The sequence below is a fragment of the Falco cherrug genome, chromosome 3 (assembly GCF_023634085.1).
Source record: "Falco cherrug isolate bFalChe1 chromosome 3, bFalChe1.pri, whole genome shotgun sequence".
Classification (NCBI taxonomy): domain Eukaryota; kingdom Metazoa; phylum Chordata; class Aves; order Falconiformes; family Falconidae; genus Falco; species Falco cherrug.
This window is the reverse complement of record NC_073699.1, coordinates 42,614,139-42,639,965: the sequence shown is the minus strand read 5'-3', so window position 1 is coordinate 42,639,965 and position 25,827 is coordinate 42,614,139. Positions and strand designations below refer to the sequence as shown.

Genomic DNA, 25,827 nt, shown 5'->3' with positions numbered 1-25,827 from the left:
TTTTCAGTTAGGGGTTTTATTGCCTTTTTCAGAAGTTTGAGAGGACTTTAAGTGAACTTTGTCAGTCTTGAAATAGGTCCATTTCAAACAACTGCATTCTACAGTCTGGAGCTCTGAAACCAGCCTCCAAAATTTTTCATCTCTTATCATCATTTATATTGTTTCCTCTGAGTTCCTTGCTGCTCTTTAGCAGCACTAGCAATGCTGCCTTTCTTCATCTGCATGTTGTTTGCAGTTCCTCCCATAACTTCACTGTCAGATCTCAGTAGTGGTGGTTCTTTTATGTCTCTATAACTTTAGAACTGCTAATTAAACCAACCTAATTTTAATACAACATGCATATTTTATTGATGCATGTATTGTCCTTATAAAGTTATCTTAAAATTCTATCTGTTGCCAGATAAAAGAGTTAACCAACAGAGCTGAAATTTATGAACTTAAAACATACAAAGTCCAAAGCCACCCTAGTTTATGATTATTCTGGGTAATTTTGTTTCCCAGTCAGTCTGTCTGATTTCTACCTAAGTTTGCTCTTACCTGCCCTTTTAAAAGCTCCCTGCTGTCTAAGCTTAAGAACTTTGTGAATGGCACTCAATATTCAATTCATTCAATGCCAAGCATTTAATTAGGAAGACATCACTTCTACCAATCTCTGGTGTATTCTAGGAAACATAATTTTAATTTTTCCTGTCATAGTTTTGGGGCAAAATATCTGAATCATTTTTTAGGGACTCCCGTAGAGCAGATACGTGTGACCACTCTCATCTGAAGGATGTTTCCAATTTCTTTGGCAGTGCTCTTTCAACCACAAGAGCTTTGACCATGTAATGGTTGAGTACCTGATAGAACCTCCTCAAGAGAATGAGTCATCTATTCCTGAGCAATATAATTTAGACACCTAAGCTCTGAGAAGGCAGACGTTTCCTTCTTGCTAGCTAGTTAGGTCTACTCTTTGCAGGGCAATGGGTCTGAAATGAAGACTTCAACTCCTCACTTGCAGCTTGGAGCCTGAACACAGATCTCTGATTCCTCAAAAAGATTTCAAAATCACTCCTCCCAGCTGTTGCTCCATTAATGTACTGGAGATTAGAGGTCCTATTGCAAATAAGGCTCCTCAACTACTCTGCATCTTGATGTAAATTGAAGTAGTCATTTTTACTCGGTAGTTATATCGGTCTATAAACAAGAAGCACTGGGAAGCATGGGGGTATAATTCCCTCCCATTCTGCTATCTCTGTTATAGGGGCAGTTACCTTGGCCACAGATGGGGGTATAGAAAGTGGGACAGCTGGAAGAACTTAGTTTAACAGAGTATGAATTTCCAAAATCATGCATCATGGCCTTGAGTTTACTCATGTCTTGATATTGTGCTATCCTGTACATCATGATATTAAGGAAGGACTGCTGATACCAGTTTTCCATCTTTTATGCTTCAGAAGAAGTTCACAATACAAAAGATGAATGAAAGAATGTAAACCCAAGTTTTAAGTTCTAAACCAGGTTTTATAACTAAGAGATTTCACAGCCCTTCATATTGCTGGAGAAACTCAAAAGATACGTGTTTAAAAAGACCTCCTTGGAAGAAGAGACTTAATGTAGTTGAAGCTTGATTCTAATCTAATTTAGATTTTGTGAGTAGAACATGGAAAAAAAAACTGTCTTAGTAAGAACTAGTTCCACCATCATGTTTTAATAAAGGAAGTGAATATTTGTTCTGTGTGTGTATGTGTGGGTGTGCGTGGGAGGCACAGCAACAGAAGTAAATCCCTGTACCTCTAGCATTAGAATATTTAACATAGTTTTCACTCTTCTGGACATATTTCACCTCAGGATTTGCCCATTTTTCAGTTCCTGATAAGGACATCCATTAGTATAAAAAAATTACACAAATATGAGAGAAGCGGTGCAGACTATAGCTCCCAGCCAATCCATGAGTCCTTTTGCCTTCATCTTTAATCCAGCTATGCCACTATGGTAATATAAGATTTCAACAAAAGAGGTTTTTTAATGAGAAACAAAATTTGCTAGCATTCTGAATTATATACTGTACTGAGGATGCAAAATGTCTCTGGTTAGACTGACAAGTCACTTTTTTGACTGATAAAAATATATTCCAACTGATTACTAAAGCAGTGTTTCTTAAGGATAATGGTGTAATAGATACAAATTCATCCCATAATTCCTTTAACCTCAATAAATATATTGCAAATGTTTAGTGTCTATTGTGGCAACCTAAAGCAGAAGTCTTAATTAGGCTAAACAAAACAAATACATAGGAGAGAGTTTTTATGTGTGTTTCCAATTTCAGAAAAAAATCTCACAGATTTGCCTTTTTTTTCTTTTTTTTTTTCACATCTTGAATCAGACATGAGCAAAGTGCTTGTATGTGTGTGTTTCCCCCAAAGCACTGGGAAGAATATCGTGTGAGAATTATCTTTTCCATTCACAGTCATGCTGCTATTTGGTCACATTTCAATCCACTGGAAGAAAAAAAGGAGGTGGGGGAATTGAAAGCACAACAGAACTGCTTAACTGAGTTGAAACTTCAATGGTGCTGCAACACTTGACAGAAGGCAGAGCTCAGTTGTAGCTATGGAACGGTTCCACATTTCTCAAAAAAAAAAGAGTAATAAAAAAAATTGAGAAGCAATGACATTAACAAGATAATACAAAAGATTTATTACTTATAATTCTTTTTCTTTCTGACTTTTTCAAGTAAACTTCTGCATTCTCCAAATCAGAGAGGCAAAGTTTGCAACCAGTAGTCTTTCCTCCCTCCTTCCTTGCCTTCACAGGTTTCACTTTCCTAAATTGTTCCTTAAATATTTAAATTAAAGTCATCTTGCTTTTTGATTCATTGATTGTAGTGGCATTGTTGTTTATGTTCAGAAGGCGATAAGGAGTAGTCAGGATTCAAGTCACAGTGACTTTGTTATTTTAAGTGCTGAAATATAGGAAAAGCCTGCTTTATTAAACTCCTGAGTTATTTTTCTGTCTGAAGCAATGTTGTATGCCATTTGCATTTCTTGCTAAACAAAAGGCTGTATTTGGCTGCTGAAAAAACAGATCTGCCAGAACAGTAAGGCAAAGGGAGATGCTGATATTTTATCATCTGGGAAAGCACACACATAATTGGGGGCTCATTAACTCGCATCAAGTCACATCTAAGAAATTTCCTGCTCCACCTCCCCCTTCATGTATTTTGAGTATCAGTTAACATTTTAAGACTATTTTGTGGCTGCCAGAGTCTCCCTAATACCTAAACTGACATAGATATCCTTTTAAATGCAAATTATTTGTTTTCTCCCACAATTGCACAGCAGAAACACAGCAATACCTTACACCCTGGGGAGTTATAACAGTTTCTATAGAAGTTGGTTTTGAGGAATAAAAGCCTGTCAGGTTCAGTCTTTTTCAAGCCAATTCTGCCAACTTTTTGGTGTTTCTAAGATCAGTCATTTGCTTCTACTTTCCTTAGTGATTAATTCCATTGGAATAATTATAGTTGGAATATCCGCTAAACCTATACTTCTATTCAGTATTGGTGTACTTACCAAATCAAACCAATCATAGAAACATAGAATGGTCTGGGTTGGAAGGGACCTTAAAGATCATATAGTCCCAACCCCCCTGCCATGGGCAGGGACACCTTCCAGCAGACCAGGTTGCTCAAAGCCCCATCCAGCCTGGCCTTGAACGCTTCCAGGGATGGGGCATCCACACCTTCTCCGGGCAACCCATTCCAGCATCTCACAACCCTCACAGTAAAGAATTTCTTCCTAATATCTAATCTAAAACAACCCTTTTTCAGTTTAAAGCCATTCCCCCTTGGTCTGTCTGTGTATGTCCTTGTAAACAGTCCCTCTCCAGCTTTCTTGTAGGCCCCCTTTAGGTACTAGAAGGCTGCTGTAAGGTCTCCCCAGAGCCTTCTCTTCTCCAGGCTGAACAACCCCAACTCTCTCAGCCTGTCTTCATAGGAGAGGTGTTCCAGCCCTCTGATCATTTTATGGCCTTGCTCTGGCCTCTTTCTGGACTCGCTCCAAGAGTTCCATCTCCTTCTGTTGGAGGCCACAGAGCTGGATGCAGTACTCCAGGTGGGGTCTCATGAGAGCAGAGCAGAGGGGGAGAATCAGCTCCCTCAGCCTGCTGGTCATGCCTCTTTTGATGCAACCAGGATTCTGTGGGCTTTCTGTGGGCTGCAAGCACATGTTGCTGGGCCATGTTGAGCTTTTTGTGCACCAATACCCCAAGCCCTTCTCCTCAGGGTTGCTTTCAATCCGTTCTCTGCCCAGCCTATATTTGTGCTTGGGATTTCCTGGACGCATGTGCAGGACCTTGCACTTGGCCTTGTTGAACTTCATGAGATTCACATGGACCCACCTTTCAAGCCATAAAGGTCCCTCTGGATGGCATCCCTTCCCTCCAGCACATTGACCGTAACACACAGCTTGGTGTCATTGGCAAACTTGCCAAGGGTGTACTTGATCCCACTGTCCATGTTGTCAACAAAGCTGTTAAACAGCACTGGTCCCAATACTAACCCATGAGGAGTGCCACTCATCACCGGCCTCCACTTGGATGTTGAGCCATTGACCACAACCCTTTGAGCGTGACCATCCAGCTTAATTCCTTATACACCAATGGCCCCTCTGTCAAATCCATGTCTCTCCAATTTAGAGACAAGGGTGTTGTGCAGGACAGTGTCAAATATTTTGCACAAGTCCAGGTAGGTGACATCAGTTGCTCTTCCCTTATCCACCAATGCTGTAAACCCTTTGGTTAAATCAAAGTATAAAAAAATTGCAAGTTAATGTAAAGTGGCTTGCTGTGTCAGAGCTGAATTTAATATTTTCTATTATTTTAGAGTACTTATTGTATTTGCATTGCCTGCTACTTTGGCTTTATTGCATTTTTATTTCACTTAATGGTCAAATTTTCGGTTTGGCTTTCTACTTCTAATTTAGAAAGTAGAAATTGCCTTTTGTTCTTCTGAAGTGTAAGAGTTGTGTCCAGTTTTGTCACTAGCTAGCTAGCTAAGCGTTTGGAAGCAGACTTGAATCTTATAGCCAGTGTATTTTCACAACGTAGCCAAATAGATTCTGAATCAGGCTAACACATTTTTCCAAATGAAACATCAAATACTATGGTAAATTTTTAGTCATATCCACCAAAACTATGATGAAAAATTAAATGAGCAGAGTCTGTTTTCTAAGGAAAAAAGATGTATATAGATTAATCTTATTTAATTTAAGGGGTTTGGTCATGACCTTTAAAAGCAGTATTTCACATTTCAAAAAGGTGATACCAAGAAGTTTCTTCTGCAGTTTCACCCAGAAATGGGCGACAGGGGTCATTTTATGACTGGTGCTGAATTGCCCCTTGCATGTCCAGTATATGGATGGTGGAAATTCTTTTAGCAAGGAATCTTAGCAGTAAGTGGTAGAAGCCCGTTAAAAATTAGTCTATTGAGATAATCTCACTGAGTTGTGAATATCTAGAAGCATATGAGATCAGTTTTAACCATTACTGTTTTGCAAATAGGACTAGATGTTGTACTGATCTGCATAGGCTGATCCATTGTTTTTTAAACAACAGATGTTTCCATTGTTATGGTAATACTGCTGAATGAGTGGTGAAGTTAGTAATGTTCATAAGTTTCTGGCATTTGGTGCCTTTTTACTGTTCTGTCTTCTGAATCTATCATGAGCAAGGCTAGATGGCTTGATAACAGTGCCAGGCAGTGGGAGAGCTCTGTGTGTACTGGAGCTCCCTTATGTGTCAATAATGGAGCTGCAGTTCTGAGAAACATTAGGATATATCCTTATTCAGAAATACTTCTTAGATTGCCTACTGAAGGCAATGAGAAATACAAGGCCAGAGGAGAATCAAACACTTACATAAACTGTGGTTGCTCAGACTGCTCTGCAATCATTCCTATAGATGGTCCATCAAAAAAAGTATTGAATAGCTGGAATTGGATTCTCTTGTCCATTTATCAGCATTTGTGAAGTCAGCCACCAAAATGTTTTCCAGGTCATTCTGTTTTCAATGAATTACAACTGCAATCATGTTGCACTTGTAGCTTGTGTACAGAATATATAAACCCTGGAAATGCAAAAGCACTTTATGCACACAGAGATCACCGAGTTCTCCACTGGAAGGAAGTTGTTTCTGAGTGGAATGGGAAGCTGCTGTGTAAGGACATTCTTTATACAGCATTGGTCTGAGGAAGTAATGAACATGTCTCTAGCTGAGGCTATAGAAAGATGTGGGTCTACTATTTTCCTGGTTTCTGAAAGACCTCCCTTCTGGCATGAAGTTGAGTACATAAATTCAGGACTGACTCAGAGTTCGGTGAATCACAATCACACAACACTCCCTGAAGTCCCTTGGGTCTTCCTTGGAGGCTTTGTGACTGTGTTTCTCTTGTGAGCTTAAATAAGATCGTTGCAACCCCAGGACGTAGTAACAGTCATGGATTACTGCTTCTGGAATGATTCAGAAAACTCTTTATTATCAGTATGTCCCAGGTATGGAAAAAGTCCTGTACATAGTAAACCCTCATATGTTTTATTGGTTATTTGTGTTATACAGGAAGGATTTCTCTCACTGTCACAAATACACCTACACTCCCACAAAATTCCCAAACAATATGCCATCCAGCAGTATCTAAACACCTGCTGTTCAAAGGCAGAACAGTAAATACTAATCTTGCATTACAGCATGCTGTAAGCCTTTCTCATTGTGGGGTGCTTTTAAGTCACCATCTGTACCGCAGGTTATGGCAAGGTTCCTGACTAAGGCTGTATTCAGAATTTAGGTAGTAAATGGTGCACAGAAACCTAAAGAGGAAAACTGAAAGAAAGAAGAAAAATAAAAGTGTTCCAGCAATTTCTTTAAACACAGCATCACTTAAAGAAAATAATGGGCCCTTTTTTCCATTGAATAAAGTTATGACATAGCATTGTCCCTAATGTTAAGTCATAATGAACTCATTTGTGCACCTACTGGAAAGTATCGTATTTTCATATGCTACTGAATGTGGAAAACAGGGATCGGGAAACTTTTACAATGGTAGCTACCATCTCCATGTGTATTTTTCTCCTCTGTAGTTCAGTGCCCACTAAAGTAAATGGAAAGACTTCTGTTGATTCTAGTGCTGTTGGACTCTATCATACTTCAGTATATCATCCAGTGGCTTATTTCATCTTCACTCTGCTTCATCTTCCAATATTTTTCCTCTTTTGTATGTGTAAATAAAGAGGTTCCTAAAGCCAATGTTTCACTTCAGCTGGTGCTGTTAAGTGATTCTTGATTTCGTCTTATCACATGTACTTCAAACTAACATCCTAAGTGCAGTAGTGAGCAAGAAAGAAAAGATTAAAAAATCATGGATCTCTCACAATGAAAAAAGGAGACATTTTAAAAAGGGAAAAAAAGAGCTTTTGCTGTCCGCATGCTGTCAGCTTGTTGGTTATGAACAGGAATGATGTGAAGACTGGTTTTTAAGCATCTTTCCTCTGTTCTAACTATCGTTTTCTTCATTAGTTTATTTTCATCTTGATAATTTGTTTTCTTTAATTTTTATTTTTTTTGTTATTACATTCTTGGCCATTAGAAAACACTTTCTTTTCAAAAGTTCTTTGCCCAATTTGTTTCCCATAACAACAACAATAATAGGAAATAAATACTTTTTTTTTTATAGCAATTGAAGGGACAGAATTCATCCTTTGGTACTTCCGTGCAGCCACCCTTTCAGTGGGATTTTCACTTCTGGTACTGAGACTAAGAATCTGGCCTTGTACATCGCAGCCCATTCCTCCACATAACTACCACAAGTAACTGTAATGAAACATAGACTTCATTTATATTTCAAAAATTGAGGCAATAATGTGATTAATCAACTTCCAGTGTTTGCATGACTTTCTCTTCTTCACATCCTCTCATACTGTGGCTGATGGCTAAATCTTTCCTTGCATCATCTGCTTGAGACTTGGTCCAGCTAATACAATAAGTGGAAAAATCATGTCCATTGTGACTTCTTGGCCTTTCAGTATATCACAGTTTTTGCTGGCAGAAAAAATTTCTGTAACACTACTGTGCGTTCAACCAGCTCCTGTGGGAAGGGCCTGGTGCACTCAACCGTCCCTTAGCGCTGGTAACTTAGGAGTCATTGCACTCAGAAGGTCGGCAGGGCGTTGCTGGCTTCTGTGATGTGGTCAAAGGAGGGCTTATGTTGGGGCGGATAAATTGTGTTGAGTGTGATTGAGAATGTTTTTTTTTAATTCCTAGCCTCTTGGCCCAAGCAATATACATGCCCAGGAGTGCTGAGGGCATACAGAGAAAAAGGCACGTCTTCGTTAGTTGCCCATAACTTTATGTGACATTAATGGTGAGCAAAAATGTTCAATGGTAGCTAGTGAGAATGACAAAGAAACCCTTCAGTCTGATTATCCTAGCTGTTACAGCACTGCTGAAAAATTGGAAACCGATCAACAAAAAGTACATTATTGAAAGCTGGAGAGACCAATCTCTCAAAGACAGAGAGCCAAAAATGCATACTAGATAATACAATAATAACATCATTTTATATATATATATATAACATAATTTCCAATTATTTCATGCCTATGTGTTTGGTTTTTCTACATTAAGAATTTTCTATCTCGATTCTGGGCTTAAATTTTCAAGATGAAATCCCAGAAGTCCTATTGGTCTTCACAGCCACTACCAACTTGAAAACTTAACAGCACATTGATTTGTTTTTTGATTTATTAGTAAGCAGGCTTAACTGAATTTACTGGCTGAAATGTAAATGTCTTGCTGGATTTCTGCTTTACACCTGCAGAAGCAGCTTTAGAGAGCTACTGCCCTCTGTAGATACTGTACACCATCAGTATAACCTTCTCAAAAAAAGAATTAAAGAAGAGAATTGTTGATAAATTAAGAAAGTTGCAGCAGCAATGTACTTTGCTGTAACCCTTTCCTGCTGAAATTAGAAGTAATGGTCCCAGTGGGGCTTATGGGACGACTAAAAAAAAAAAAACATTACTCTATACAATGTCTTTCTTACTGAGCTGGGATATATTCCTAGAAATAACGTATAGATAAATGCAAGGGATATGTTTTGGGTTTGGTTTTTTTTCTTTAAAAATATTATTAAATTTATTGCCTAGAAATTATTATAACTTCCTATTGGTTTATTTATTGCAGAAGAAAAAAAGACTAAACTGAGGAGGAGTGGAAAATAATGACCATATTTCTTTCTTTCATAAGAAAAAGGTAAGATTTAGAGGACTATAATAATGCAAGTACTTACTGATAGCATAATAATAACTGTGAGGTGATTTGTTAAGTTCCCAAATACTGGCAGCTTTTTATTTAAACTTATTCCTACCTTCACAGTCTTGGCCACCTAAAAGCCTGTGATTTAAAATTCACAGTCCTTTCTGATTACTGAGACAATGAATCCACTGGTAGGCACTGTATATGCCACTGTACTGACCTGTTCTGCACTGGAGAAGCAAAAGTTACATTTAATTTTGTATCAGTACGTTTGTGTGTATTTCAGGTTTCTTGATTTACACTCCATTTTGGGTTTGGTGAAGGGAGGGTTCATTCTTTTTTTTTTTTTTTGGTGTATTTTTCTCCTCGCACTCCATTCCCTGGAAGGTCTAAATGCCCCACATTTTCCTGGGATTTTTTTTTTTTTTCTTTTTGGTCCCAGGTACCCAGCTGTGCATGAAATAATGCTCCCCATATGTGTTCATTGTTCCCATCGCTGGTGTTTGTGCAAGTCACCAGAGTTTTCCTAATAAGGTTGGGTTTGACCTTTCAGAAGTTCTCAAATGAAGAATCTCACTGCATTCATTATCCTCAAAACAGATAGAGTTACTTGTCACTGCCCTATAAAACAGCTGTAAGAAACAGTAAAGCATGATTGTTCCAAAACCAAAGTCAGCCCCGGAGCTGTTCAAGAGTGCGTAATCGTTAGGCAGCCAGGCTTTGGCTCGCCCTTCTGAGAAGGGTGGTGCTCCAGATGGAGAGAGATCCCAAAGAAGGGGAGCAGACAGCCTGAAAGAGAAAGGGACTTCACAACAGAGGAAACTAAAGCCCAGAGAAAGGCCCTTTTGACTGACGGGCTGGCTTAGGCAGGAAAACCCTGTCCAGTGGTTCTAGTGTCCCCTGTCTAAGGTGAGGGTTTCATAATATACGTGCTGACTTCTGGAGTGGTGGCCCCCAGTTCTCCTTTATTGTGACAGCACTGGCAGTTTTGTGACAACACAGGGAGCCAGATGACAGAGCTGACCCATATGAAAACGAATCTGTTTGCTATTTTGCGGGTATGTTTTTGGCTGGTGGGATTAGCACTTGGTCAGATTAGTTCTTTCACCTGGCTCCCCTCAACAGCAGGAGCACGTGTGCGGGCACTCACTGGAGGGATGTGCCACCAGGATGGGAGGTGAAGGTGACGTCTCTTCTGTCAGAAGCTTGTGACTATTTTAGGCTAAAGGAATGTGAAATTACAGTTCATATCAAGAAAATATTTCCTGTGTTCATCAAAAAAACCAAAACAGAGCTCTTCTTCTGTCGGTGAAACTTTCTCCTGACTGGAATCATCTACAAGATCTTAAATCTTAATAGTAGCTCAGGTCAGAAGAGGTGAAAGTAGATATGAACCTTTTGGTTCTTGCCAAAGGAAGAAGAGGAGTGAGGAATTTAGATTAATATAGTACATATTGGTAGTTACATTTCAGTTGCCTAAAGACAAAATGGACTAGTTCGTGTTAATTTATACATGATTTCAGTATTACCTTATTTTAAAAAAGAACAAATAAGTGAATGAACAATTATGAAAGCAAATACATGTACCTCCAAAAATTAAAATTCTATTAAAATATTACAAATATTCTCAGAAAATATCCTGAAAAGTTACAGAACCTTGTGATGGACATCTAGATGTTTGAACTATCCATTAGAAACTGAGTCTGGAGATGTAAATATTTTGTTAGCCAAACAATAAAACTGTGCTTAAATTGAAGATATAAATTCCTGCTAAATTTGATAGAGCTTTCCCACTGGGAATACAGAAGAAAAACATTTTAATTTCATTTTGATGGGTAAATAAAGTATAGCTTATAATTTCTGTACAGTTATTTCACAATAGTAGAAACTATTATTTTTTAATTTTTTTCCCTTTTGTAGAAGAACATCTGCCATGAGTTTTCTCGGATGTATTAAGGCACTGAAAAAGCAGGTACACATTGATAGGTACTTTAATAATGAAAAAAAACCAAATAAGTCAGGGTCTTCAAAAATTCATGCATGTTTGCTGATATTTCAGTTATTTGAACTATGGCAGCTTGCTGACTTGTAAGCGAGGTAGTTAGACATGGATAAATTTGGTTCTGCAGAGTGATTCAGCAAAGTAAATAGGAATGAATAAGTTTAGTTTTGCAAACAAATTCTAAATCCGGTATGAACAGACCTTGTGTTACAACTAAAATGTGTGATTCCTAGCGGCTATAAGTATTAATGTGTTTTCCCCTTTTTGCAGGTTTTGCCTATAATCAATTCACTGAGCAAGACATACAGACTTCTGTCCAATGCTATGAAAATTAACCAAGGCACATTAACTGCAGGAAATCTTCAAAGGTACAAAAATAAAATGCTTATTCAGTAATTAATTAAACCAAACAAGCCATCAGCATGTGCTACATAGCCTAAGTATTATGTCAGGTCAATAATTAAGCTGTAGTAAATCTTCTGGAGGTTCTATCCTGCCAGACTTTAAAGGCTCAAGACTAACCCAAGGACCCTTAACATTTTAGTGAGTCAGTAAATGATTACACAGATAGCTTCTCAATCCAAAGTTTGCTACTATTAACTTTCTAATTTTGAAGACATCCAGAAATTGCATGTTTTGTGGTTGTTGAATAATATCCTGTAAACAAAATGTATGCCTTTCTTGAGCCTATGAACAGGAATATTTTATAGGCTTGACTTATGTCAAGATGAAAGCATACTTTTTCTGCAGGGAAAGATATACATTAAGGAAAAAGTAATGATTCGGAATTTTCCCTTGTTTATGTGAACATCACGTCTATGAAAACTGGAAGCTACTGTCACTGTATGCAGCTGGTCATGGTAAAGAAAAGCATTATGCAAGCTGTCTTATGCAATTCTGCGAAAGCAATTCCAAAAGATCTGAGCTAGTTATGTGCTTTCAAGGCCTGTCTGACTTTTAGGTGGAATTAGGAGGTCACAGCAAGTTGTGTGGTGACCTTGTGATGTGGGAATTATGGTACTGAGTATCAAATCATACATCTCAACTTACCAAATAAAAATATAAAGCCACGTGACAGAGCACAGAGCAGGAAAACTGAAATGCTCTGAGATTCATTTTTCCCCTCATCTGTATTATTTTCTGTCACCTCATTTACATAAAATATTTCTGGTTAAACAATTTGCAAATGCATGTGATTTAATAGCAGGTATATGTAAGGCAGAGGTAAACTTGGTAAATTAAGACATTACTAGCAATGAAAGACAGCTGGTATACATCAAGTTTATTTCACGTGCAAGTCTTTGTATGGAATTTAGTTTGGAACCAGTTACTATTTGGACATGTTAGCTCACAGTTTATTTTAATTACAGAATATTTAAATTACCAGATCTTCAGATAATGTTTTGTAACAATTAGAATGAATATAAGATTATTCAATCTGCTTTATTTTCCCTCCGTATGTGTGGTTGTGTATTGTTCCCATATAAAGCACATATTGCTTGTTTGCATATAGCATACCACGATATCCAAGCTGTCCTATACCATCAGTCTAGTTATTATCTCCATCTTAATGTTCTCTCCCAACTTTATCTAAATTTTTACTAGGTTTATCTATAGGTTTATCTATATTTTTCCTAGGTTGCTCTTAAAGAGGTTGACTAGGGCAGGGCTAAGAAAATGCATGCCTTAGATTTCCACAGAAGTGGAAGTTATGAAATAATATGATGTAGATAAGTGGTCTTGCTTTTGTTGAAGAGAATGAACTGGATTATTATTTGCAGTACCTTCCAGTTCTACAATGAAATGACAAGTGACTACTTTGGTGATGTTAAAGGCAGGAAGCACAAATAATCTTACGAAAGACTTTATACTGGAAGATTTCCAAGCGATTTTTGCAGATCCAAAGGTTAATACTTTTTTTTTTAAAGCTTGGACTTTGTTTATCTAACCTGAAACTTTAGAGGTTCACTCTTCATTGACTACATCATCTGCTTTTGTAGAGAGATTTTGCAAGAAAAATTTATAAACAGACTTTTTCCCTACAGATTTAGGGTCATGGTATCTCATACAACAAAACTACAACTGTGAAGTATGCATAAAAGTAATTCATATTTGTCAGTATTAGGAATGCCTTCAGAATATTTATTATGAAATAAAGTGTTATCATTTGTACCATGGATAAAATAGTTGGAAAGTTCCAAGAAAAATGAAAAGGCAGCTTTTTGACCTGAAGCTTAAAAATCATGTCTCTTATGTATATAATCTATTAATGACACTTTCAGTGCAAAGACTTTCCTGGCACATTATCCACTGACATTCCAAAAGCCAACTTCAGTTAATTAAGTCAAATACAACTTAACCCTTGAGGTCAGGTTTTTTAGAAATGTAGTTTCTTTACTGCACACACACATACCGCAGTCCCAGTTCCAAACAGGCATTTCAATCCTAGTTTATTTTTGGGAAATGTAAGAGCTTAAAAAACCAGCTTCACTTCATTTGAAATGAGCATGATCTTGAAACAAGAACTGAAGAGGCTTGCATTACAACGTTTCACTCCATGTTGCAGGGCTTAGGAGGGTGAATCTGCCTGAGAGATCTATAGGTCACGAGTACTGGGCTGACCGGTGGTATCTCCAAGCAAGAAACTTGGGTAGATGGTCAGATGGGTTTCTCAGAATATCTCAGAAAAATCCCAATGGGCACTAGATTTTTAGGAGAAGCTGGGAAGCAGAGGGACAGAGACATACAGCAAGTGCAAGTAAGGTTTTTTAATAGGTCATTACCTCAGCCTTCATTTTACTGTATGCACACTGAGGGCACAGTAACTTGTCTATCAGCAGATCCTGCTAGAAGACGTACAGCAGAACTACAATCATTTTGTAGGGTTCCTCTTTCTGTGCTGTGGTATTTCATTGTTATTATTTGTCTACACAGCATGCAGCCAAGTCATGCCGAATCTGTAATCAGGCAGTCTTTCTCTAGCCAGCATCCTATCAATCATTTTTACCTCCTTTCCTAGGGGCTTTTTCTTTCCCTCCTGCTAAAAGGTGACAAGGAGCTACCTACCAAAAATAGGGAAGTCCCATGGGAAAAATTCTCTAGCACAGAGGTACATCTCTGTGTTGCATGCACATATATGTTCAGACATGCATTCACACAAAGATTATCGGGCTAAGAAGCATGTGCTAAACTAATTGCTTCTGCATCCCTCCCAGGTGATCTCTGCCATCAGTGTTCTTAGTTCTATCTCGTTAGTATATTCCACTTTTCAAAACAAAACTGTTTCATTCTCAACTCCTTTTTCTTCTCATGCTGTCAAGTTTCTTGGTTTGGAAAAAAGGATTATGTAGAAAGGGATTATTAGCTGAAAGGTAAGGCATTTTCCCCCTAAATGCATTAGGGTTAATAGCTTCTAACTAAAATAGATATAACTGATAAAATGGGATATTCCAAGAAGACAGAATTACTCCCCTTCATTTCCTCTCTACTTTGTGACTTTCTTGCCCAGGGTACATTTCTGATCTGATCTGGCAAACAAGTGCCCTTTCCATTTGTTTTTCTTTTCCGTCACCCTCTCACACATAATTCTTTTCTATGTTTTTCTACATACACCATTGACTAAGATCCAGAGGGAGTGTTTTACAGCCTGTCAATACAGCAGAAAGTTTGTGGTCTTGGAGTTTTCCCTGTAGAAGCTGTGAAAGTAAATATTCTGGGATTCACTTTTAGTATACCCATAAATTACCATGTCACTTACACAAAGCAACAAGGACTTCTCTGCCTTTGTAGCTGCTCATCCCTATTAAATTTGTTCACACCTGCAGAGGTCCAAAGAGGAAATATGAAGTTTTACCCCCCTTGTTACCTCCTGCTACTCGGTGGAAGGGGTTCTCAGCTGCTGATTAGGTTGCTTCATTGGTTTTCTTACTGGCATGTTTCTCCATACTGCATGCCTTAATGAGGAGCAGGCAGTCAGCAGTTTGGTGGGCAGTATGCTGAGAGTACGCTCAGGAAAAGACAGACAGGCAAGACAAAAATAGATCCAAAAAGCTTCCTTCACAACCTGCACCAAATGGAAGGCAGGAACGTTTGTATAAATGTAGTCTTAAGATTTCAAGATCAAGCTTTCATAATGCCAGTCTCTGGAATTATTTATGAACTTTTTTCCCGTATTTAGATGGTGTTTTCTTGTCTGCAAAAGTCAAATCACTCTCTTCCTATCCAGTATCAGTTGTATTACCATGCTGTAGTGGAGAATTGATGCTGTGCAAGGGCATCAAAATAGGAAATGCAGTCTGAGAAAAATACTTTTAATACTTCATGTAAGAAATATTTTTAAAGTGGATTTTGTAAAAGAATTTTGTGGGTCATTATTTCCCCATGACCCTCCCAAATACTTCCATTCAGATGAAAGTTTAAGAAGAATGGAGATATTTTTCAGCCATACACTGCTATTATCAGTAACTTGATCCAGACATATCTCACTGTTTTTCTAGCAAAGAAGGAAAAGGTCTTTGATAGGAATAGACCTATAGCATCATTAAGATTATAATGATCACAGAATCATAGAAACATAGAATGGTCTGGGTTGGAAGGGACCTTAAAGATCATATAGTCCCAACCCCCCTGCCATGGGCAGGGACACCTTCCAGCAGACCAGGTTGCTCAAAGCCCCATCCAGCCTGGCCTTGAACACTTCCAGGGATGGGGCACCCACAGCTTCTCCGGGCAACCCATTCCAGCATCTCACAACCCTCACAGTAAAGAATTTCTTCCTAATATCTAATCTAAAACAACCCTTTTTCAGTTTAAAGCCATTCCCCCTTGGTCTGTCTGTGTATGTCCTTGTAAACAGTCCCTCTCCAGCTTTCTTGTAGGCCCCCTTTAGGTACTAGAAGGCTGCTGTAAGGTCTCCCCAGAGCCTTCTCTTCTCCAGGCTGAACAACCCCAACTCTCCCATCCTGTCCTCATAAGAGAGGTGATCCAGCCCTCTAATCATCTTTGTGGACTCTTTCTGTGTAGAGGAATGAAGGCAGTGGCTTGATTAGCATTGATAACATGCAGCTGTGGCCTTGCCTCGAAGGCAGTGGGTTGATTGGCATGGACGATGTGCAGCTGTAGCTCGTTCCAGCTAAGCAAATAGCCCTGAGGATTGTGGGAGAGGGGGATGGATGGAGGAGGAGTGGTGTGGTCTTGCCTGGCCTCTGGAGGAAAGAGATAAAGCATGGACAGTAGAATCTGATGTATGGTAAAAGCCTTCTTGCAGCATTTCTGGACTTGCTCCAAGAATCTCATCTCCTTCTTCTGTTAAAGGCTACAGAGCTGGATGCAGTACTCCAGGTGGGGTCTCATGAGAGCAGAGCAGAGGGGGAGAATCAGCTCCCTCAACCTGCTGGTCATGCCTCTTTTGATGCAACCAGGACTCTGTGGGCTGCAAGCGCACGTTGCTGGGCCATGTTGAGCTTTTTGTGCACCAATACCTCAAGCCCTTCTCCTCAGGGCTGCTTTCAATCCGTTCTCTGCCCAGCCTATATTTGTGCTTGGGATTTCATGGACGCATGTGCAGGACCTTGCATTTGGCCTTGTTGAACTTCGTGGGAACTGTGTTGCATGGTATAGTCAAGGAATGGAAAAAACCAATACTGGAAAGAAAATGCTTTTTTGACTTTATTTATTAAGAGCAGAATGATAGAAGAAAACAGCTAAAGAAAAACCACACAGACAGAACTGCCTAATGTGACATTAGTGGTGAGATACAGTAATACTAAAACTGTAAATGCTTTTTGAGTTGAGTATATGGATAAGATTAACATTTCTTCAGAGTACTTTTTTTGTCATATAGAAAAAATGACATATCTGCAACTGCTTAAATCTACTTGGAGTGAGAAAAGCACTCGGACATGTGTTTATATATGTATATGTGCTATTGACATAGCAATGAAGCAGCTTACTGACTCAGGGCCAAGAAACACTAATGGGAAAGCTTTCCAGCATTTGTGTTGCCTTGCAGATTTACAGATCTAAGGCAACATTTCTTTGCTCATTGTTGCATCAAGTTGTGATCATTTTCCCTACCGCCTCCTCAGCCTGTTCCCAGAAGGAACAAGAAAATGTGTTGTTATCTATGTCACATGAAGGCCTGGTGGGTTTTCGTCTTGACAGGCAACCAGATTATGTACTAGTGAAATGCAGTCTTTCACCTAAAGAAATCTTGAAAGTAAGGATATTACTTCTGGGGAAGAGTTCAACCATGTTTTACACTTTATTGCTCATGTGGAAGAAAAATGTGTGGTTTTTCCCAGCTGGTTTTGCAGTTCTTAATTTATAGGAGTGTGTACAGACAAGAAATGAGCTGTACATGGGATATTCTCTAAGTCATCATCCCATTCTCAGCTCCATTGGTCCCATGCTGCAGTGAGAAAGCTGGTGCACTAGTTAGCTGATGAACTTGGTATTTGGAGGAATTAAGTTTCACTTCTTGCTCCAGTCAAGACTTCCTGTACAAAGTGCTACTGTTAATGCCACAGGGAAAACATAGCTTCACAACCTCACAGGAGAGCTGCAGAAATAGATACATTTAAGATCATGGAGTGCTTGGATAATGCAGTAATGGAATGCTCATAATGCCATATGGAAATCCCAGGCTTCATGGTTCATCAGCTGTATATGGCACAGTGGGCATGTTTGTCTCTAGGAACTGATCCTAGAGGCTCAAGGCCACGCTGGTTCCCACTGGAGGCATTCTCAGACCCTTCAGTGATCAGGTCCAGAGCCTCCATGTGATTTTGAAATCTTGTAAAATGTAAATTAAGTTGACTAAGGCAATAAAATATAACCACTGATTAACAAAGCAGGTCTTTATAGGCATTAATTCTGTATTTGTGAATAGCTGGAGACATGACTGAGTGATGATGCTCAACCATGCAACTAATTGAAAGCAAATAAAGATACGATGACACAGTGATTGTAACTGAAATGAAAACATTCTTCACCAGTGTTTTTAAGTTCTTAAACAGGCATTAACTACTTCTTTTAGGTAGGAGGCCTTCCCCACAACTTTGCATAGTGTAAATAGTGCCAAATTAAACCATCATGCACACTGTATTCCTGAATATTTAAAATTATGCATAATTATTTAAATAAGTCAGAATACCATAAAACAAAAGAACACAGTTTTTTCTATGGAAACTTTGACTTTGCATTTAGGTTGTGATTTAAATAAATTTTTTAATATCCCAGCTACTGGCTGTGATGACGTGGAAGCGGTGAACTGTGTCTGCAGGGCTGTATGCTTACATAATACTTAATATTCTAGAAGGATTATATTCTGTGATGCTCAGAACAAGCACAGCCTTTACTCCTCAAGGTACTCAGCTGGATCATGATACATTTTTAAGCTTATGAAAGGTGATAAGTATTTTGAGAATATTTTGGGGGGGGGGGGGTAGTGATTATCTTTTTCCCATGATTTGCCTTCTAGTTACTACCAAGTGCTGTTTGTATCACTTTCTGAATGCATGGTCTGATTCTCGAGTGCACTGAAATTTTCTGCTGGGTCTCTGCTATAAGACTTTTCTCCCAGTCTGAATATTGTATCACATACATGGCACAGGCTGGGTTAAAAATAAAGAGATGTCATACAGAGCTGAAGGTGAAGCAAGATGCTGAAATACAGCAGCAACAAATACCTAACTCAAAGGATATTAACTGGAATAGATGGCACAGGGATGCTTATAGGTGTTTGCTGGAAAAAGAAGTGATGAAAGAGAGTTGAGTGGACCTGCCTCATTCCAGGAACGTTTCAAGGGTACAGCTGTCCTATTCAGGCTTTCAGACTTCTGAAAAATTTGTGGTGATTTTTGTTAATGTGTCGTAAGGCCATTATCATGATGTTCCCATGTCGTCTTCACGATGGTTGCAGCGAATGTATTAGTTATACAGTTTCTACTGTCTAGCAAGCAACTTTACAAACATAGCTTCAATCATAAATCACTAGGACTAAAGGTATATAGGCTACATTAGACATATTCCTTTAGCAAAGACTTGCTGGCTACAAACTGTAGATGCCCTATATAGAGTTACTCTTTATCACCATTATAACTTCTGAACAAGCCATTCACCTCTGGAGGACTTGCCCCACTGTATCTGACAGGAATGTGATTAACTCTTGAGTTTAATATACAAGGTGACATAAAAAACTATTTACCTTTTTAACAGTATCGGCCAAAAAGAGATAACAGGGAAAAATAGAATGATTTTTACTTTTTTCTTTTTTTGGGGTTTTTTTTTTTTTTTGCTGTTGGATTAGTTCTAAAGTTTGTTATTCACTAAGCAAATATTGCTGAATAAGAAAGTGTCACTTTGCAAGCTGAATTTTCAGTGCAGGACAACAGTTTATGTGCATTCTTGATTAGTACATTGAATAGCAACAAAATACTTCCGTGGATCAGAGTTTTAAAATGCAAACTTGAAATGTGTGTACCTTCTATTTAAATAATAATAGAAGAGATTTCTGACTCATATGTTTCACTGACATTTTTTTTTTGTGCACTTATGTCTTTTCTATAAGTATAAATAAAATAGAAATGTCTTTTCAAGTAGCACTGTCACTTTAGTATATGAAGAAAATAAGAGGGATCTTTTCACTCATCACTGAAATGCAGCCATTTCAGGGAAGTGCGATTTTATTGGTGCTAACAAACTAAACAAGAGTTTTGTGAGGAGTAGAATAACATGTGCTGTTAAAAGTGCGGAAAAAAAGTAAGCAGGATAGAATGCAGCTACTTAATTAAAATATTTTGTATATGTCTTAGAGATGTTTATTTTAAATAATGGGATTTTTTTTTAGCTATGTGAACTCAAATGCTATTTCTGTAAAGGGAGATGTTTGACCTACTTCAAGTTATAAAAGAAGATTTGTGATTCTTCTAAGTCCACATGCCCTAGATTAATGTTAGTGTCAAACTGATTCTACGTTAAGCTCATTTAATGTACCTCTGGGCTATAAGATGTTACTTTGCCAGCAGCAAAGGTCACATGTTTTCAGGTATTGACAGTGCAAGTAATGACAAGTTGTTTCTGTGTTTAAGCAGATCAGGGTCTTTTTAGCATTCATTCAATGAATTTGGCGAACTGTAGCCTCTGCCCAAGAGAGCTCTGTGCCTTTGAGCATACAGCAGAGAGAATTTCTAAACCTCCAGCTCTGAAATCTATAGCTTCATTTAGTTCAGACCTCCTGAAGGAATTTTTATGCCTTTAGCTAAACAGCAAACAATGTTGAAGCTAGGTAGCAAATTTCTTCTTGATCACAAAAAAACCCAACCAAAAACCCAGAGAGAATCACTTATATGTTTATTGGGTTGTAAGCACATTTTTTGTTTAAATATACTTAGGTATGGTAGGTCAAACCAGACTTACAACTGCAGTTATGAAAAACAACAGCCTCTGTGAAACTTTGCAAGCATCTGTCCTAAGGAAAGAGAGGTCTGATCAAATAGCTGAAACTCAGGACTAGAGCTGAAGTGCTGCTTTCCTGGCTCCTTCCTGGGTTGTTGAGTGATGAAGCCAGTCATGTAATGATACCATTTTTGCACATTTACAGATCTACACAATGCTGTGAATCATCTTTAACAGGTAATCAGAAAATGCATTAAGCTGCTCAGATGGAAGCCTGACATTTCCAAACCAGTCACAGACCACATATGGTGGCTTCTGTATATTTTAGTGGTGAAGAATGCTTGGAGAAAAGTTTTATTCTCTGAAGGAAAAGGCAATAAAGGCAGCTAAGGTTATGATGCTCTGGGAATAGAATTTGCTAAGTATTATCAGACACCTACAATCTGTATGGTAGATTTTCTTCTCTCTGACTAGGATTTGAGCAAGAGAAAATGGAAACGTCTTCTAGGGGATGGTAAAGGGCTAGATACTACCCTAGATATCTGTCTCTTGCAGAAACACAAAAACCCAGGTCAGGGCTACAATCAGGCTTCTCTGGGAAGCAGATACTTGGAGCCTGAAGTCACGTCCTCAGTCTCAGTACTTCCTCCTAGACTGTTTATATATTATCCCAACATTGTAATTTGATAAAGAGCAGAAAGTTCTCAAGAATGCCAGCCCATCCCCACACCAAGTGATCTAACCTGCAGAACCAAGCTCCCCCTCCTCCTTCCCAGCATATGGGTATTGTTTGAAGCAGCTTTCCCAGGAGAGACAGACTGAACCTTTTGTCACCATTGCTTGGTGATGAAGGAACTCTCCTGCAACTGGAGCTGGAGCTCCAGGTGTCACCATGAGAAGGAGGGCTTCAATCTCAAACTTCCAGTTTTCTTGTAGATCCCCAACATCCCGTGAATTTTCCATGACAAATGTGTGCCTCAGAAATTGGGCTCGTTTAGAGACTTATGCCTGTTTTGCATCTCCCAAACAGCGTTAGCTAAAAGGCAGGATCTTAGGCAATTAGTGCAACAAAGACAGGGTGACAACTGAGCAGACCCAGAAGCCTAGTATTAGGTCTCCAAGGAACTTTAGGTATCCTAAGCTGTGCAGCACGATAGGTACGGATTATTTTAATTGCTTTTCTGAAGTTAAGTTACTACATTTCTCTGAAAAGACACTGATGAGGTTTGTTGCATGCTGGCTGAAAAGCACATTGGTTCATGCTATAGTGACCCAAGTACTGTTAGAGATTATTCATTTGTTCTCATACGTGTCACAGTTCCCAGAAGTGTCAATGCAGGGGTTTAACTGAACCTGATTAGCTTAATCAGCACAGACTTGTGTATGGACATGGCTTTCTCACATCTGTGCCATTTGTTTCACTGCCTTCCTTCTCTCTTCCCTCTAATTACATTTTTCCTTATCAAAGTTTCCCTAACTTTAAAACTTCCCTGAACCTTTTCCCTTTTTATTATCTTCCCAGTTCTCTTTTTATCTTTGTAGAAAGCTGTGGAAGATGTAAAAATGTCAGATGGAAGATGAGACTAAATATTAACTGAAAACGCACTGTAGTTTGCCTCCAAGCTCTTCAGAGCAAAATCTGGGATCTGGACAGCTTCCTTAGCTTCCTTAGCACAGCTGAGCAGAGGAAGGGGAAGAGGGCACTGTTGAGTATGATGGTATATTGGGCTTCAGGAGAAAGTAAAAAAGCATTAGAGGGTAAAATTGTGCCAGACTTTGCCCCACAGTAGCACTGGGTACTCAGACACAGCTTCCCTAAAGCATAAGGAAAAGCAGTGAGTGTTTTTAGTGTTGTGAGTGAAGTCTTGCGTCAATGCCACTCTTCCAAAGGCAACAGTATTCTATTGGCTTACACTGTTAAAATTCAGGATTACAATTCATGCTTCTGCAGGCAAGCCTATGCTTTTCCTCCCAACCACAGATTATAGGACACTAATATGCTTTCTCTACCCTTGTGAGGAAATAAGTGTACTGAGTTTTAAATGCCTGTATAGGAAAGGAAAATAATGCATATATGTATGTGTGCCTGTAGGTAGATATAAATAAAGACATAGATATAATCTCTAGCCTCGTTTTGTTGTGGTGATTGTTGACTCTCCAGACACAAGCTGGGAAATCATGAAAATTTAAGAAACCCTTCCCAATGTGACTTTTTATCCTCTTCCTTTTTCTCTTTACCTCTTATAGTTGTACAGTAGCTGTACCTTTAAGTACAACTCAGAGGAGCATCTCCAGGGAGATTTTAGTCAATGTATGTACAGGAGGTTGATTGTATCCTGAAACCCTTTCAAATTCAGTCTTTTCAATATATTTTCAGAAAAAGGGGTTAGGCAATAACTCAGAAATGACATCAATTACCTAATCTACTGGGTGGGATTCAGAGACCTAGCTGTAGGTGTTAGTGTGTAAATATCTGGTCTCCCATTATAGGCAATATCATCGGAATCGATATAGCCAGTGGTGCCTGGAGAGCTGCAACTGGACAGCCAGTTTCCAGGTTCCTCTGACTGTACAGACTAGATTCCCCTTTAACTGCTGTGGAAGCTTAGACACCTACCTCATGTAGTGACACCGACATTTTGAGAATTAAATCTAGGTGTCTACAATGTGGAGGTGAATCCCACCCAGTGTAATTATTTAAGCAGATGCAGATGTATGTGTGAGGTAAAGACAGTGACTGGGTTAAAACTGCTGTGAATTTAACATGAATAAATTGCAACCTATGCTGTTATGTGACCCTAAGGAGTGATTAAAGTTAGATTAAAAGTTAGTCTATGACTAACTTTTATATACATTTACCTATGACAAAAGGGATATATTCATGAGGAATACATGCCTGTATTCATGAGGCAAGTAACTCTAGAGTATCTTTCTCATGTTAAAGATACCCAGGGTGCTCAGTAAGCATTTAGCATTGCTAAGTCCCATTGAGCATTACATAAGTCAATTACACATATTCATTTCCAATGAAAATATTAAAACCAGAAGTTAGAGAAGTAGTCCTGTAGAGTTCAAAAAATTCCAAATAATGATTAGTGCTGTAATGTAAGAGCACTCATCACCTTCAGAAGTTGTTTAGCACTAAGCAGGGTGGAGTCCTCAGGGGCATGTTCATACCTCAGGAGAGGCTCAGCCTAAGACCTAAGAAGCACTGCCAAGTGGTCAAAACAGACCTGAAGTGATTCATAGATTTTTGTGCTTCACCCTGTGCATGAAGGTGAATCTGGCTATAAGTAATAAAATTCCTTCCCTTAAATAATAAGATTCAGTATTGGGTTTCCATACAAAACAAGTTGCTGACAGTCTAGAAATAAAGAGTTTGGATTTCTTTTAGGCTCAGAGCTTTTAAATTCTTCTGTATCAGCACTGCCTCACTAGATATGTTGGTTGTGCACCCATTCAGAAGCAGGATTACAGTCAGTACTTGATTATCCATGTGCTGCAGATTATTCATGCCACAAATATTAGCTGAAGCTCAGAGCCACATGAATGTGGCTACACTGCTTCCAGGAGCATCTCAACACCATAATCAGTACCGCTGCTTTTGCATTACACAGAGCTGGAGTTAATAAGCCCATATGAATCTTATCTGGCTCCATGTTAAGCCTGTTCCCTGAGAAACACAGAGGCTCTTGATGGTGTCAACCTGTATCCAGCTGGGCTTTATTAATTTGGGCTCACTGCTGCTCTGCCAAGCCTGTAGTGGAGCTGGCATTAGTGGCAACCCTGAGGCTATCAGGTGACAAGAAGTGGGGGGAGTGAAGCAATTGCTTCTGCACCGTAGTCCATTTCTCTAGAAGAGGAGTTTGCGGTTTATTAGCAGAGGCACAGTGCCACAAGATTTCAGACAGTTTGTTCAGGGGTTTCTTAAAATTTAACTAACATGTCTTTCTGAAGTGCCAGCAGGAGTTGCATGAACCTGTGTTCAGTCAGAAAGGTCCACAAGTTCCAAAATCCACTCTTGAATATCTATAGACTGGGGGGGGCGGGCGGGGGGTGCGCGTTTAGTGGTTACTTAGGTTGAGTAGGATAGATGGTTTTAAGTTGTCAATAAGAGATTGATTTTAAGGATGTGTATTCATCTCTAAAATGTACTTCACATTAGGAGACTAGTGCATCAGTCTTAGATTGACACTCGTGCTATGGCCTGGGAACCTCTTGAAAGTCTATGGCATGAAATAGTGCTCCAGCACTGATTCTTTCAGTTTCTCCAAACTTATAACATTCATACACATGTGCTTTCATCATATGACAGTGAGACACATATGTTCTATAGTAATCTTGAAAGCCTAGCCTCAGATTTATTAAAATTTTAGTGGTTTATGATGGCTGTGAAAGCTGCTGCAGTGAAGCATGCTGTTTCCATACCTGATGGAGGCACTTCCAAATGTAGTTGTTCTTAGCCACCCTTGATTTTGCCTTGCTAAAAGCAGAGAATTCTGGACAATAAACTTTTGGATATTCCCCCAGCTTCTTTATGATTATATACTCATTTCTTCATTTTTATTTTTCTTTTCAAAAGTCCTTGTTTCAAGTAGTGAATGTTCTGAAACAGCGTTAGCTTGTGTAAAAATGAAATCCAGAAACCTCAGACAAACTGTTAGACAATGGAAAACGAAAATCCATGGACAAGACTGAAATGTAATTAGAGAAAACGTAACAACAACAAAAAAATACATCATAATTTTGCTGAAGTTTTCTATGGGCTGCAAATATTTGTAATTTCTATAGCAACTTATCATCAAGAAAGTTCTAAAAATATAAATTAACTGAGCCTCACAATTTGAAAGGTGAATAAGGGTTCTATTGGGATAGTCCTGTTTATCACTGGAGTCCAGCCTGATCCATTTGTGATTGATATTTGACAGCATATAGCTCTGTTGACCCAGATGGTAACATTCACATACAGCAAATATTTCTAGGTAATAACTGTAGACAATATTGTGACCCAAACTTCCTAGACATTTAATGTAAACAGTGGCAAAATTAAGCCTGTGCCTAAACTGAGAGGAAAAATTCTGTCTGTATTGTCTGTTAAATGCACTGGGAACTTCCATAAATACAGGTAGTTCCAACTCTGTCTT

At 38.7% G+C, this 25,827-nt stretch overlaps 1 protein-coding gene across 5 annotated transcripts in view; it reads left to right on the top strand.

The window, feature by feature from the left end:
* The window catches only part of SULF1 (sulfatase 1), a 127,967-nt gene that overhangs the window by 13,560 nt on the left and 88,580 nt on the right, over positions 1–25,827 (top strand). For all 5 annotated transcript variants that reach the window (XM_055705312.1, XM_055705313.1, XM_055705311.1 and 2 more), the window contains 2 exons: positions 9,214–9,282; positions 11,558–11,655. The gene's annotated coding sequence lies outside the window, so the exon portion shown is untranslated. The remainder of the gene's footprint in view (positions 1–9,213; positions 9,283–11,557; positions 11,656–25,827) is intronic.